Source organism: Eulemur rufifrons, chromosome 5 (genome assembly GCF_041146395.1).
Source record: "Eulemur rufifrons isolate Redbay chromosome 5, OSU_ERuf_1, whole genome shotgun sequence".
In the NCBI taxonomy this organism is placed as follows: domain Eukaryota; kingdom Metazoa; phylum Chordata; class Mammalia; order Primates; family Lemuridae; genus Eulemur; species Eulemur rufifrons.
Genome location: NC_090987.1, coordinates 14922512 through 14937730, shown reverse-complemented (window position 1 = coordinate 14937730; position 15219 = coordinate 14922512). Strand labels below are relative to the sequence as shown.

Here is a 15219-nt window from a genome sequence, read left to right as displayed (position 1 = left end):
GAAATTTATATCTGAGGTCCAGAAGTCATTAAACAGTTTACAGTTTCTATTAAGAAGCCCAGATATTTATTAGAAAAATGTTTCAGATACCTCAGCCTCTGCAATAAAAATGCATATTTTTATTTAATTTTTTTGAAGAGTATATTGGGAGTTTGTCTTAGTCAGTTTGGGCTGCTATAACAGAATACCATAGCGGGGGTGGCTTAAACAACAAACATTTATTTCTTACAGTTCCAGGGGCTGGAAAGTCCAAGATCAAAGTGCTGGCAGATCCAGTATCTGGTGAGGGCTCTCCTCCTGGTTTGCAAATGGCCATCTTGTGGTATCCTCACCTGGGAGTGGTGGGGACAGAGAGAGAAAGTGAAACTTTCTCTTCTGTGTCTTCTTTTAAGGGCACTAATCCCATCATGAACATCCTACCCTCATGACCTAATTACCTCCCAAAGGCCCCATCTCCAAATACCATCACATTGAGGGTTAGGGTTTCAACATATGATTTTGGAGGAGGTGCACAAACGTTCAATCTATAACATTGTTGGAATTAACTCTTTGGAACTGAAAAAAGTACACATAACTAAAAATCTATACTTTTACTTAATCACTGGTTATAAAAGAACTCTTTTTGCCTGTGGTGTTACAGATATTGTTTAACTAAAAAGTACAGACAGGGAAGGAGATGATAAAATTTTTGATAGAGGCTTTCAGTGTATTCGAGGCCTTCTCTCAGGTATGCCCTTGAGCAAACACACATACACACACACACACACACACACACCCCATGTATTCACACCCTCATCATTCACTCCATTTTTGAGTAACAGATATCTGAATATCTGAATATATCTGAGAGCCAGGCACTAAAGAAACTTGATAAAAGTAAAATGTATGCTAGTGGCTTCTGTACAATAAGGAAGGGGTTGTTCACACAATGTTAAAAAATAATATTCCCATAAAATTCAGAATGCTAGTATTGGAAGGGAAGAAGGAGGATCATACCCATTGGTAGAAAGTACCGAATTACATGACGTCTCACAGTGGAGGATATATTTGTCTACCCACCAGACTGTGAGCAATTTGACCACAAGAACCAAGTCTTTGCATTTGCTGTGTGCCCGGTTCAACATAGTGGCTAATGCTACTAGATGTTGAATAAGCAACTCTTTCCATCCTGATGAATTAAATTTAGGACAAGTAAAAGAAACTACTATTTCATGAAGATGGAATAAAGTTAAGGTACTTGTTGGCATTGTCTCCCTTATCACAGATAATTTCATCCATAAATTTTTCAGCCTGCACATCTACAAGATGAGGGAGAAATACTTTAAGAAATCATAACCAAAATATCATTATCACATCTAATATGTTAACAATGCTTCCCTAAAATCAGTAAATATCCACTTGGTGTTAAAATTCCCCATTTTTCTCTTAATTTATTTTATAACTTATTTGAATCAATATCAAAATAAGGTATATGCATTGTATTGGTTGATGTCTCTTAATTCTCTTTTATCAAAACTTTAATCTTTATTTCTTTTTTCAAACTTTTTATTTGAAAACACTGAAACTAAAAGAACAGTTGCAAAAGAAAGTATAATAAAGGGTCTAGATTTATCAATTGTTAAAATTGTGCCATAGTGCAGGTTGGGTTCTCTGAAAAGCTGACACTGAGATGCAGAGAGGCGTCCAAAAAGTTTACTATAGAATCATAGCCATGAGAGAAAAAGGGAGAAAGCAGGATTGTGCAGAAGAAAGGGAAAAGCAGACCTGGCAAAGTCTCTACTAACCCAACCTGGAGCTCTGAGACAAAGATTGCTTATTAAAAGAGTTCTTCATGGGGCAGAAATACCTATGCGTTAACATTAACAGGGGGCCTCCCCAAGAAGAGTAGGCCCTTGACTTCCTTCACTTTGCTCAGTCATTTATCAGGGCTTCCCCAAGAATTATGTAATCTCAGCTGGAAAGGTGGGGTAACCCTGAAGAAGCTAACAGCAAGAACAGTGAGCAAACCACTCTCCTTGCAGCTGGGGAGTGGTTCTTTCTTGAAGTGGAATCTGGGTAGTGCATCTTTGTGTCTCCCACAGTCCACTATTTATACTACAATGGGTCCCCTTATCCCCACAGGTTTGGGGAACAATTCTTCCAGGCTTCTGGTGGTCCTCTCTTCCTCATGGGAAACTTAGAAGAGGGAGGGTCATTAGGACGATCGACAGCCCCTGTTGCTGCAGTTGGTGACTCCTTCACTATCCATTCTAATTTCCCCTCACTAATCTTGGTAGTTTGGTGAGGGGCTCCCAAATCCTCATTTGTGAGGAGTTTTAGCACCCCGCAATGGTATCACCTTCATTCCTTCCTAAAAGGCCTGAGTATGGAGCAACTAGAGATATTTCTAGAAACACATCTTGTTACTTGGAAAGAAATGGTCTGATTTACTGGCAGTCATGAGATAGGTAAAAAAGAGAAGTCTCACCAGTTGACTTTAGTATCACGTGAGAAAGTGCAAAGGGAAGCTCTTATTTACACAAGGGAATTTTAATTACGCAAACATCATGCAAAGAACACTTATTAAACTTCTAGACCTCCATGCAATCTAGTATGAATATCCTTCCTTAACCCAACCTAGAAGGAATTCATCTCTTTTCTCCCCTGCTCCTTACTTGTGTATTTCTCATCCTGCGCTGTATTATAACTTGTCTGTCTTGGTGGGCATTTGTCATTTTTTCAGCCGCCCAGCATCCAACATACTTTCCAATGTGCATGGAGTTCCCTCCCTCCTGAGTCTCAGTGGGAAGCAGAGCCTGCCTTCCTCCATACAAGCTGAATATTCCAGATTCTGCTTTCTCAGTCAGCTTCACCTTCAGCTAAGGCTCAATAAATATATGTTGAACTGAGTTTTTTGACTATTTAACTGTTTTAAGATTTCTGTATAATTCATCTGGATGACAGGGAATAGATAAATTATTTATTCATCTTACTGAAGACACAAACCTTAACTTTCAGGAAGGTTCTATATAAAATAGATATATGTGTGTGTATAAAAATGTGTGAATATTTCTGAACCAGGAGCATTTTATTCATTAATATTTAAATATTTATTTTAGCCCTGTTGCTCAGATGTCACATACATATATCGGCTTTGGCAATAAATTTTATAAACCTGGTAGAGAGTGACCAGAGTGGTAATAGTCTAAAAGTTTCTCATTAATCTTCATACTAACCTTGGTATTCTTAGGAAGGTATTTGAAACTTATAGTAAGCATTCAATTAATATTTGTTGGATAGCAGAGTCTTCATCTAGGAAAGCTATCCTATAGATTTCCTTCACAAACCAAACAGTGTAGCCTAAAATTATCTTATAATAACCACTCTGTGCTTCCTGTATTTCCAAAAAGTTCTTATAAATTGTAGAGGGGAATATGAACTTAATGGTATAAATGTATTCGTCATCACAACACAGGGAGTGAGTATATTGAAGCCAACTGGCCAAGGAATTAATTTCTCCTATTTAACATTATTTTTCCCTTCGCTCATGTGATCGCAAGGCAGTCAGTCAAAAGTAGAAGAAAATCATAGAATTCCAATTTGCAGTACAAGACAATTTCAGGATTATTGATTATCAAGTGTTCTGTTGATACCCCTGGTCAACATTATGATTTAGTTTTTCTCATTATGGTGGCAGGAGAGCTGGTCTCTACAAATAAACAGAAACAGCAGATAAGAAACAATACCTGAGACCGGAAGTACAGTGGAGTAGTTGGATGCTAAGTGAAGGCACAAGAGGTATGTCACCCAGGACACTGATGGGCCTGTATAGATGTCTGCTGGGAAGAAGGGGAGGAAGAGGTTTGCCACTAGCAGAGACAATAAATTGTTGACAGAAAGCCTTTTGACCAGACCAATACTCAGCACGCTTTTGCCAAATTAACACAGAAACTATTCTCTCCAAAGGAGCTGATTCTACCCTGTTCTAGTCCCCTTATCCCATGCTCCAGGCCCTGCGTCCAGTAGGATTTTGCTACTTAAGGTGTGTTACAAGGACTAGCAGCAATAAATGTTACCTAGAAGCTAGTTAGAAATGGAGAATCTCAGAACCCACCCCAGACCTACTGAATCAAAAACTTATTTTAACGAGATTCCCAGGTGACTTCTATATGTACATAGTTGGAGGACTGCAATAGGATTCTAGTGTGAACTAAAATAAAATTTTAAGGCTCATCACCTAACCAGCTGACTAAATGGACCCCCTGGTGGCCAAAGGAATATCCTAAAACTAAATTGACTGCCAGGAGGAAAGAGGCCAGACATGCCTTATCATGCCCCACCCCCCTTCTTGGAACCCATTAACAGGCCTAAGGGTATGCAAGATAAACCTGCAGGTCCTCAATTTACACAACAAATATATGTCCAAATATATGGCTTATCTCTGATAAACAGCAACTATGTTAAAACATTCCAAGCCTTTAGACAAAGCTTCATGTCTTTAACCAATTACAAGCTAAATAATCTTTAAACCCACCTATAACCTGTAAGCTCCCCCCCCCTTCAAGATGGCCCACCTTTTCAGGCCAAACCAATCTATGCCTCCCACATACTGATTTATGACTTTACCTGTAACCCCTGTCTCACTAAAATGTATAAAACCAAACTGTAACCCAACCATAGCAAGTCCACTTACTCAAGGCTTCTTGGGCGTGGCTCCAGGTCATGGTCCTCAAATTTGGCTCAGAGTAAATCTCTTTAAAGTTATTTTACAGAATTTGGCTTTTTTTCCCGTTGACACTAGTGTATCCTATATATCCATCTATAAACGGAAGGCTATAAAGTGAGACTATAAAGGGAAAAAAAGCCATAAAATGAGTATTTTTTGTATCTTTTTAACAGAACTGACCATTGGCCACAAGCATGGCACTAGTTTTCCCCTTTCCCATTTATTCATACAACCAACATTTGAGAGGAAGATGAGCAAGTATAAGTCATTAACGGTTATAGAGCTCGTTTAATTTCCTAGACATCCAAGCGGTTATTATCCCTATTTTGCAAATGGGGGAATTGAGATGAGAGAATGAAGAGAGGAAGCTAACGTGTCTAAGAAGACACTAACGGTGCGCAGTGGAGGAACCCGGATAGGAATCCATGCCTCTCTGAATGCAAAGCTCACGCTCCATCACTCTGCCGCCCACACGGAGGGTATATATTCATTCCCTCTCCTCTACAGGAGTGTTGCACAAGGTCAGATTTCCTCCAGTCGAGTAGCAGAGTTCCTTCTCTGTCTGGCCCTCTGTGTCCTGGGCAACAGCTAAATTCTGAGGAAAAAAGGATATGGTAACGGACATTTTTCAGTCATCTGGGCTGAGTCGTGGGGGTAGAGGTGTTAACATGCGACGTCCTGGTCCCAGGGAAGACCTACACTTGCCATTTCACGCGTCCCTCCATCTTGGTCCTCCCAACCTGGGCGTTAGAGGCGAGAAGACAGCCTAGACCGCACTTCCCACAACCAAAATGGCGGCCGTACCCTCCCTGCCCACAGTTGACTGGAGCCAACCTTCGGTCTCCATGGTAACGTGGCCGGCTCTTTCGGCACCGGCTTAAGCTCCGGGGGTGGGGAAATGATAAGCATTTCCCTCCCCCTCATTTTTGCGACAGTTGCTGCGAAAGTCACGGCAGTGGAGGTTGGAGTCAGCTGATTTACTGCGGCGGCGGCGGCAGAGGCACCACCAGCACTTTGCGATCTTGGTAGATCTGGGTAGTGCTTGCAGTCCCATAGGTTTTTCCCACTCGGATTGTGCACCCCTCATCCTCCTTAGATACGCCCTCGCCTTGTCCTCCTTTGCTGGGTCGCCCACGGCTTGTCTGATACATGACATCTCGGCATGAGATGAAGCTGTGACAGGTAAGGGAGCTTTCAAGCCTCCCCTGGGGAAACCCCAGCGCGGGATGTACCCGCAGTGTGGAGATCAGGTGTCGGGGGTTAAGGGTCATAAGCCTGTTCCAGCCGGGGGCGGTGCCAGCTGTCACATCGCTGCTGCTGGACGCTCTGTGCCGTGCTTCGCCTGCCGGTTCAGGCCCACAGCTAGCGCCTTTCTCAGGAACGTGGGGTCCCGCCAGGGGATTTGGGGGCTACCTTGCCTGGTGAGTGACATTTGCTTCTGGCGACCGTGGCTTTAGTCTTCAGGTGGGACTGTCTAACTCTAGGAACAGTTTAAACGGGATGAACTGGTTAGTGATGATAGTGGGTGGTTATTGACAGAGATTTTGGGTGATGTGCTTGCTTTTGGGTTTCATCTGGTCTTTCCTTATCTGTTGGTACTACTGTTTAATTTGCCCTTGCCCGAGGTACTGAGACAACTGTTTCATCTTTGAAATGGCATCTTTGAAATGGCACCTGCCAGTTCTCATTTCTTTGCCCTAGGACTTGTCTGAGTGGATGCCTCCTACTCCCGTTCACTTACTAATGAGTCCCAGCATTCAGAAGCTATGTTTGGAGTTAGTACTACCTTGCTTTTGATTCAAAAATTGTGTTTTATATTGTGACCCTCTTACTATGTCAGTTTCTCAGATCTTAGGCAAAATTTGCTGGTTCTTATAGTCAGAAACTATGGAAGCTACAGTTCCATCACAAACTGCATTGATATTGTTGATGCTGCTCATTTTGGGATTTAGTCAGTGGCAGCTACAGCTTTCTTTTTCTGTAACATTTGTTGGGAGACACAAAAGGCAAACTGGTTTTTTCAGTTGCCTACTCCTTAGGATTTTAAGGACAAGATTGCAAGAACTGCTTGTTGTAAGAAAGAAGTTGACTGAGTTTTTGACATTTTGTTGCACAAAAATTTAAGTTTGGGTGTGCTTGTTACTTTATAAGCAAACCTGTGAATGTATAAGGGGGAGGGCAGCTTACAAGTGATAATGATGTGGTGAAAATGCCTTTCATATTACAAAGAATCCAAAACTGCCTTGGTTTCATCCAGAACAACAAATCTTAGTTATTTTAAATTGGGAAAACAAACCACTATAAATATAGCAAATGTTTCATTGTTAATGTCAATTAGTGATTATGGTAGAGAAATTCATTTGTTTAAATATCTTATCTTTATTTTAAAAATGTTCCAGGGCCCTACTTAACAGAAGAATGAGAGTATACACTTTATTTTTTCTTATTGTCACCTGTAGCTACATTTTAAAAGATCTCAGTGGCTAAATGAATCAAAGTGCCTGGGCTTTGCCTTGCTTGAATACCACGGTGGGAATTTAACTTACATTTTGGGGTAGTGACCCCTGTATCTTACAGTTTCCTTTTATCTTGGATTTAAGTTTTGTTTTGAAATTTAAGTCTTCCATGTAATAGATTTAGCATTGAGAACCTTTAAAGTAGTGAGCTTGTTTTGTGCCTTCCTCCTGAGAAGGGAAAGATGACATTTAACGTTAGTGGTGTGCTATATGTGAGTTCTTAAACTTTGTTTTTGACCTCAGGTGCAGAGGATTGAGTTAATCTTACTCAATGCAATGATCATCATTGGGCTGTTCAAGGCATCTCCACTGTTTTATCATTCATTGCCTTGTATTTTCAATTCGGCTCCATTCTCTTGCTCATCAACCGATTTGCACCCATTCTGTGTGATGAGTATCCTTCATTTTGTATGTGTTATTAAATGTGTATTGTTTTGGGTGCCCACATTTTTAATTTATAGAGATGACATCATGCTGTATATTTCATTAAAGTTTTTTCTCTCCCTGCTATGTTTTGAAGATCTTTTTGTGTTACTGTTCATTGCTTCTAATTGCTGCACAATATTTCAGAATGTACCTCTGTCTACTCTCTTATTTGTGGATACCCATATTATCTTCATTTTCTTACCACTATAGATGATACTATGACAAACATACCTTTTAGCCCTCTGTGATACTTTCTTTGAGATATATATCCAGGAATGTGATTTGCAGATCATTGGGTATTAATAAAATATTAATATATTTTAATTGAAGCACTGCCATATTGTGTTCCAGAACAAGCTGAATATATGCCTGTAGGCAGTTTGTGAGAGTTTCTGTATCTTTGTATTCCCACCAATGCTTGGTGTTATTAAGTGCCCTAATTTTTCCAGACAATAGATATAAAATAAAATCTCATTTTATATCACATTTCACTGTTACTAATGAATTCGAATGTTTTTTCATTTGAATTTTATCTTTTTGGGTTTTTTCTTTTGTAAAATTGCCTGTTCATCCTTTTACTCATTTTTATTTTGGGGTTTCAGTCCTTTCTTATTGATTTGCAGAAGTTTCTTATATTCTTAAATGCTAGTCCTTTAAGTATTACAAGTGTATCTGTGTCTATAATGTTTTTCATGATGTCCTTCATTGAATAGAAATCTTCGATTCTGATATAATTAAATCAAATTTTTTTTTTTTGGTCTTATGGTTTGTGTTTTGGGGATTTAATTTCAGAAGTCTTTACCTAATTCTATGTCACACAGTTCCTCTCCTATGTTATATACCACTAACTAAATGGTTTTCTTTTAAACTTAAAGGTCTTTAAATACATCGAGAGTCTACCTTTTTATATGTCACAAGTTTGTGATCCAGTTTGTTTTCCATATGGTGTGCCAATTTTCCTAGTGTCATTCTTTCCTTTTCCCATAGATTGTGGTGCCACACATTATATATTACATTCTCATATAAACTTTGAATACCGCATCCTGTTCCTTTGGTTTGTTCTTACTCTAATACCATGCTACTTTAATACTATGGTTTTGTAGTATGTATTTTTCCCCTAAATGAATAATTCTTCTCATTTATTTTGTTTTAGCTTTGTTTTGATACCATTATATAGTCACAGGAAGTTGCAAAAATAGTGCATAGAGGTCTTGTTTTCCCCCACAGTTACATTTTATCCAGCTTTACCCAATTTCCTTCAATGGTTACATTTTGTACAACTGTAGTACAATATCAAAACCAAGAAATTGATTTTGTACAATGCCTGTGTAGTATAGTTCTGTGTCATTTTATCACCTGTGTAGATTCCTGTAACCACCTCTGCCATCAAGGTACAGAACTATGCTATCACCACAAAGATATAGTTCTTGTTACCCGTTTCTAGTTACAACTACCTCCTTTCCCCTTACCATCTCTACCTCTGGTAATCACTAATCAGTTTTCTGTCTCTATAATTCTGTCATTACGAGAATGCTATGTAAATGGAATCATACGGTGTGTAATCTTTCATGATTGAGATTCATCCAAATTGTTGCACATATCAATAGTTTCTTCTATTTAGTTGTTATTATTCCATGGTATCTATGTATCACAGTTTAACCATTCATCTGGATATCTGGGCTATTTCTAGTTTTTGGCTATTACAAATAAAGCCACTGTGAAAATATTTGTACAGTTGTTTGTATGGATATAAATTTTCACTTTTTCTGGGATAAATGCCGAGGAATGTGATTGCTGGAGTGTATGGTGCTGGAGTGTATGTTTAATTTTTGAAGTAACTGCCAACCTGTTTTCCAGAGTACGTGTACTATTTTACATTCCTACCAACAATGTAAAGAGATCTCGTTTCTTTGCACCCCCACCAGCATTTGGTATTGTCATTATTTTTTATTTTAGTTCCAATAGGTGTGTAGTGATATCACATTGTAGTCTTGATTTGCATTTCCCAAATGGCCAGTAATGTTAAATATCCAGTAGGACAGGTTCTCTCATCTATATTTATTTTCAAAGTTGGCTCAACTATTTGTGGATATTTATTCTTTCCCATATATTTTAGAATTAGTTTGTTTGAGTTTCTAAAAACAATACCACTAGAATTTTGATTGAGGATGCATTGGATTTATAGATTTGTTTTGGAGAGAATGGACATCTTTATATAATCATATTAGGGTATCTTACCTGAGAGTATGGAATGGCCTTCCATTCATGACTTTGAGTAAAATTTTTTTGTAGTTTATAAAGATATTGTAAATGGTGTGCTATTTTTAAGTAAATTAGTGCTGATAGAAGAAAATGCTATTGGTTTTCATATATTTATATTCTACCTTTTTGTCTTTGTATTCTGTTAGATAGAGATAAAAATCCATAGTATAAGTCTTGAAGTAATTTTAGTGTTTATAGAGTTAGGTCTGGAAATATGTAGTGCCTTTATTCCTGGGTTTATCTGTACATCTTTCTGTGACACTTTATTTATTTGGACAGATAAACTCAATGATTAGGGTATGCAATTAGTGAGGTTTTTAGGTTCTGTTGCCATTTTGTATATTTATTAATAATTGCTACTTTTTTTAAAGAATTAATAGTCCTACTACATATGTGCATGCCATTGATTGTGGGCTAAATCAACTGAGAGCTCCTGTCTTCAATAAGAGAACACTTTATGGTCTCACTTATAGATACTGTGATAGTAATATTAACTTAGAATTTTAATTTCATACATATGATCATTTGTTTTGATCTGTATCTGATGCCTAAAAGCTACTTTGCTGAACACAAAAGATGTTGGAAGGAGAAATCCTACATCTTGACTGCCTTCAGAAAGTCCTTAAGGGTCCAATTGGAATTTTTATTTCCTTTTTATTAAAGAATATGTGTCCTAAATGCATAAAATATTAACTATTTTAAATAGAATTAGGTATTTTTTCCAAAATTTGATGGTGATATTTAATGAAATTGCAGGTTTTTTGGCTGATGGTTGTTTGGGTTTGTGAGAGCCATAAAATGTTTAAACAAGGAAATGTTAGGGCACTGGTCAGTTCAGGGGAGATAAAATTTCTAAAGTCCTAAGGGTGATTCTGTGGGCTCTTTTAGAATAGAAAATTTCTGGCATTTTGTTTTTATGCTCAAAAGGTTGGGAGAGGTGCTTTTGGAGCTCACTCACACACATAGTTGCTTATCTGCTGACTCATCTCATTGCTGTGGGGCAGCAGCTGGGCCCAGGAACACCGGTAGGTCTCCAACTCCATGGACAGCTTCCTTTTTTAACTGCCTACCCTGTAAACTTCAAGCTTCCACATCTGATGTGAAGACGACAGCCTTACAGAGAAATTTCCATTTCCAAAGTGACAACATAGAAGCAAGCTGGCTTCTCTCTCCCCCGCAAAAAGTCAAAAAAAAAAAACCAAAAAAAATACACAGTGCTGAGATCTTCACCAGTAACAACCCAGAGCTCGAGTATGAGGATGAGACAGTTTCCAGGGCCACAGAGAAGTGGAAAAATGCCCAGCAGTTGGCAGGAAACCAGACTTCCACATCTGTTATGCTCCTCCCCACCTTCTGAGAGTCGCCAACCTCACAGAAAATCTCCCCTCAACTCAGTTTCTACACTGAAAAAAGTGAAAATGTGGTAGTTACACAGCTTCCCCATCTTCTTGGGTTTCCTGGAAGGAGACCTGTCATTGCCTTAACCCACAGGTGGCATCATGTCTGTCTGAGGGAGAAATATTCCTGGGGACAGGCAGAAACAAACGGGGGAGGCAGGACTACCATCCCCAGCCTGGAAACTCTGCATTATATCACTGCCAAAGGTGATGCTAAATAAGAATGGCTGTAGGAGGTATGTTCCCCAGGGCACAAACCCCAAGCCAGCCTTCCCACACTGTCTAGATAAGCCCTTTGGTGCTTTCTACATTTGGGTCAGGCAGTGCTCTGATCGTTTACTAGAGCCAATGTAAGCCTGGGCTTAAGGCATCACTTAGAGCTGAAAAGGAGGCAGTGACATAGCAGTGAAGATTCACTGGGCAAATATATTTAATAAAAACCAAAACAAGCTAGACAGAGAAAACTGGAATAAATAACTAATCCTTCAACGAAAAACATAGATGTATACCGATAAGAAACAACAGCAAATAGGGAACCATGACCTCCCCAAAAGAACAAAGCAAAAATCCATTGACTGACCCTAATGAGATGGTGATTTGTGAGTTCTCTGACCAAGACTGCCTATAAGATATAGAAACTTACCTCGAAAGAACAAATCTAAGAATTAGTGAGTTTTAAGAGAGGGCTGAACAAGAGCAAGGGGTAGAACGCTTATTCAAAGAAATAATAACAGGAAACTTTCCAAAACTTGAGAAAGATGTAAATATCCAGGTATAGGAAGGTCTTAGAACACCAAACAGAACCCTAACAAGACTACTCAAAGCATTTAATAATCTTACTGTCAAAGTTCAAAGACAAAGATAAGACCCTAAAAACAATAAAAGATAAGAAGCACATAACATGTCAAGGAGCTCCAACTGACTGGCAACAGAGTCTGCAGCAGAAACCCTGCAGGCCAGGAAGGAGTGGAAAGCCATTTTCTTCCTTTCTTTCTTTCTTTTTTTTTAATTTTAATAAAATATTTTACCAATTCAAACTTATTTATAATATTAACAGTTCAATGTGTAATCAGTATAAAAGAATTATTAGCTGAGTGCAGCTACTCAAGAGGCCGAGGTAGGAGGATTGCTTGCTTAGGAGTTTGAGACTAGCAGGAAGGCCATTTTCAAAGTGCTCAAAGAAAAAAACTACATTGAGTTCAAGTGGCACGATCATTGACACTTGGAATGGACTTGTAGTCCTAGGTTCCTCCCAGAACTACAGAAAAAAATATATTAAAAAAAAGAAAGAAAAAACTACAATCCAAGATTATTGTATCGTGTAAACTTGTCATTCAAATTTGAAGGAGAGATAGGCTTTCACAGGCCACAAAAGCTTAGAGAATTCATCATTGTCAAAATGTCTTGTAAGAAATGCCAAAGGGAGTTCTTCAGTCTGAAAGAAGAAAACACTAACAGGGGGCGGGGTGGGGGGACCTTTTCAATATATAAAATGCATGGGTAAAATTAAGTACATGGACAAACTCAGAATACCCTATTGCTGTATTTGTAGTATGTAAAAAATCTACCCATAAATCTAGTATGAAGCCTAAAAGACAAATCTCAAAAACAGTAATAGCTACAGGAACCTGTTAAGAGATAGATAATTTAAAAATGTATAAATTGAGACAACTAAAAGTCAAAATGCAGGGAAGGATGGAGTTAAAGTGTAGAATTTTTTGGTGGGTTTTTTTTTTTTTTTTTTTTGCCTTTTTTTCTATTACCATTCCAAGATAACTTGTCATTTCTTTAAAGTAACTTGTTATAGCTATAAAATGTTTTTTGTAAGCCTCATGGTACCTACAATGCAAAAACCTATAATAGATTCATTAAAAATAAAAAGCAGCATATTAAAACATACTACCAGAGGCTGGGCATAGTGGCACATGCCTGTAATCCCAGCACTTTGGGAGGCTGAGGTGGGAGGATTGCTTGAAGCCTAAAGTTTGAGAGTAACTTGGGCAACATAGTGAAAGCCTATCTCTAAAAAAGAAAAAATTCTTCAGGTGTAGTGGTGATACCTATAGTCCCACCTACTTGGGAGGCTGAGGTGGGAGGATTGCTTGAGCCCCGGAGTTCAAGGCTGCAGTGAGCTATAACCAGGCAATTGCACTCTAGCCTGGGTGACAGAGTGTTACCCTGTCTCTAGAAGAAGAAAAAAACAAAACAAACAAAAAACATATTACAAGAGATATTCACTTCACTTCACTACAAAGGAAGACAGTAAGAAAGGAAAAGTGGAGTCTCAAAAAAACCAGAAAATAAACAACAAAATGACAGTAGTAAGTCCTTACCTATCAATAATAACACTGAAGGTAAATGGTCTCAGTTCTCCAACTAAGAAGCACAGAGTGGCTGAATGGATATAGAAATAAGACCCAACTATACGCTGTCTTCGGAAACCCACTTCGCCTGTAAAGACACACATGGACTGAAAGTAAACAGGTAGAAAAAGATATTCCATGCAACTGGAAACCAAAACACAGCAGGATTAGCTATATTCATACCAGATAAATTAGACTTAAATCAAAGACTATAAAAAAGACAAGGAAGGTCACTGTATAATGATAAAAGGGTCAATTCAATAAGATAATTTAGCAAATACAAATATCTATGCATTCAATACCAGAGCCCCTAAATATGTAAAGCAAACATTAATAGACCTAAAGGGTGAGATAGACTGAGATACAACAACAGAAGGAGACTTTAACACTCCACTCTCAGTAACTGACAGATCATCCAGACAGAGAATTAACAAACAAGTAGTGGACTTTACCTACCCACTAGATCTAATAGGCCTAACTGATGTTTACAGAACATTTTACCCAACCACTGCAGAATACACATTCTTTTCATCAATACATAGAAGGTTTTCTGGAATAGACCATATCTGAGGCCACAAAACAAGTCTGTACAAGTTTTAAAAAATAGAAATCATGTCAAGTATCTTCTATGACCGTAATGGTATAAAACTAGAAGTCATTAATAAGAGGAACCTTGGAAAATACATAGACACATGGAAATTAACGTGCTCCTGAATGACCAATGGGTCAATGAAGAAATTAAGAAGAAAATTACAAAAATTTTTGAAACAAATGAAAAGGAAATGCCACAGGGTTGTTGTAGTGAAGATGTTGAGGGCTCGTTGGATTCTGGATGTACTTTGATAGTATAGCCACTAGAGTTTGCTGATGGATTGGGATGTGGAATGTGTGTGTGAGAGAGAACTTACAGGTAATTCTAGAGTTTTGGTCTGTGGAGCTACAAAAATGGAGTTGGCATTAACTGAGATGGGAATGATTGTGGGAAGGACAGGTTTGGGGAAGACAGGGGCTTACTTTTAAGACATACCAAGTTTGAGAAGTTTATTTATTAGCTACCCAAAAGGAGATGTTGAGTTACTGGATATGTAAGTCTCAACCTATAAATTGGGGAATTGTCAGTGTAAAATCCAAAATCTGAAATGCTCCAAAATCTGAAACTTTTTGAGTACTGACCTGATGCCCACAGGAAATGCTCATTGGAGCATTGCAGATTTCGAATTTTTTTGATTAGGGATGCTCAACCTATTAAGTACAATGCAAATATTCCAACATTTAAAACAAACCAAAATCCAAAACACTTTGGTCCCAAGCCTTTCAAATAAGGGATTCTCAACCTGGAGATGGTATTTATAGTAAAACTGTGAGACTTGATGAGATTATTGAGGGAGGGAGTGTTGCCAGAGAAAAGTTCAATCATTATGTTCTAGGTATGTCAACATTTAAAGATTAAAAAACAAACAAACAAATGAAAAACACACAAAAAAAACTAAAGCCCGAGAAGTAGAAACAAAGTGAGGAAAGTATGAAGACTTAAAGGCCAGGTAAAGAAG

General features: G+C 38.3%; 1 protein-coding gene and 1 long non-coding RNA gene across 6 annotated transcripts in view; one reads left to right on the top strand and one right to left on the bottom strand.

Annotated features, from left to right (window-relative positions):
- Window positions 1-208: 208 nt before the first annotated feature.
- LOC138383271 (uncharacterized) lies at window positions 209-5469 on the bottom strand. 2 transcript variants are annotated; one of them, XR_011233576.1, is made up of 3 exons: window positions 4673-4735; window positions 3726-3815; window positions 209-332 (listed from the first exon to the last, which is right to left on the bottom strand). It is a non-coding gene; the product is annotated as an uncharacterized lncRNA (long non-coding RNA). The 2 variants fall into 2 exon arrangements; XR_011233575.1 differs by lacking the exons at window positions 209-332; window positions 4673-4735 and adding exons at window positions 5099-5300; window positions 5405-5469 and having other exon boundaries at window positions 3799-3815.
- A 206-nt stretch (window positions 5470-5675) lies between these two features.
- WDR7 (WD repeat domain 7) overlaps window positions 5676-15219 on the top strand; it is a 284359-nt gene continuing 274815 nt past the window's right edge. For 2 of the 4 annotated variants that reach the window (XM_069468368.1, XM_069468366.1), the window contains exon 1: window positions 5676-5887. The gene's annotated coding sequence lies outside the window, so the exon portion shown is untranslated. Of the gene's footprint in view, window positions 5888-6045; window positions 6127-15219 lie in introns of those variants that run through there. The other 2 variants (XM_069468369.1, XM_069468367.1) reach the window with 1 other exon arrangement.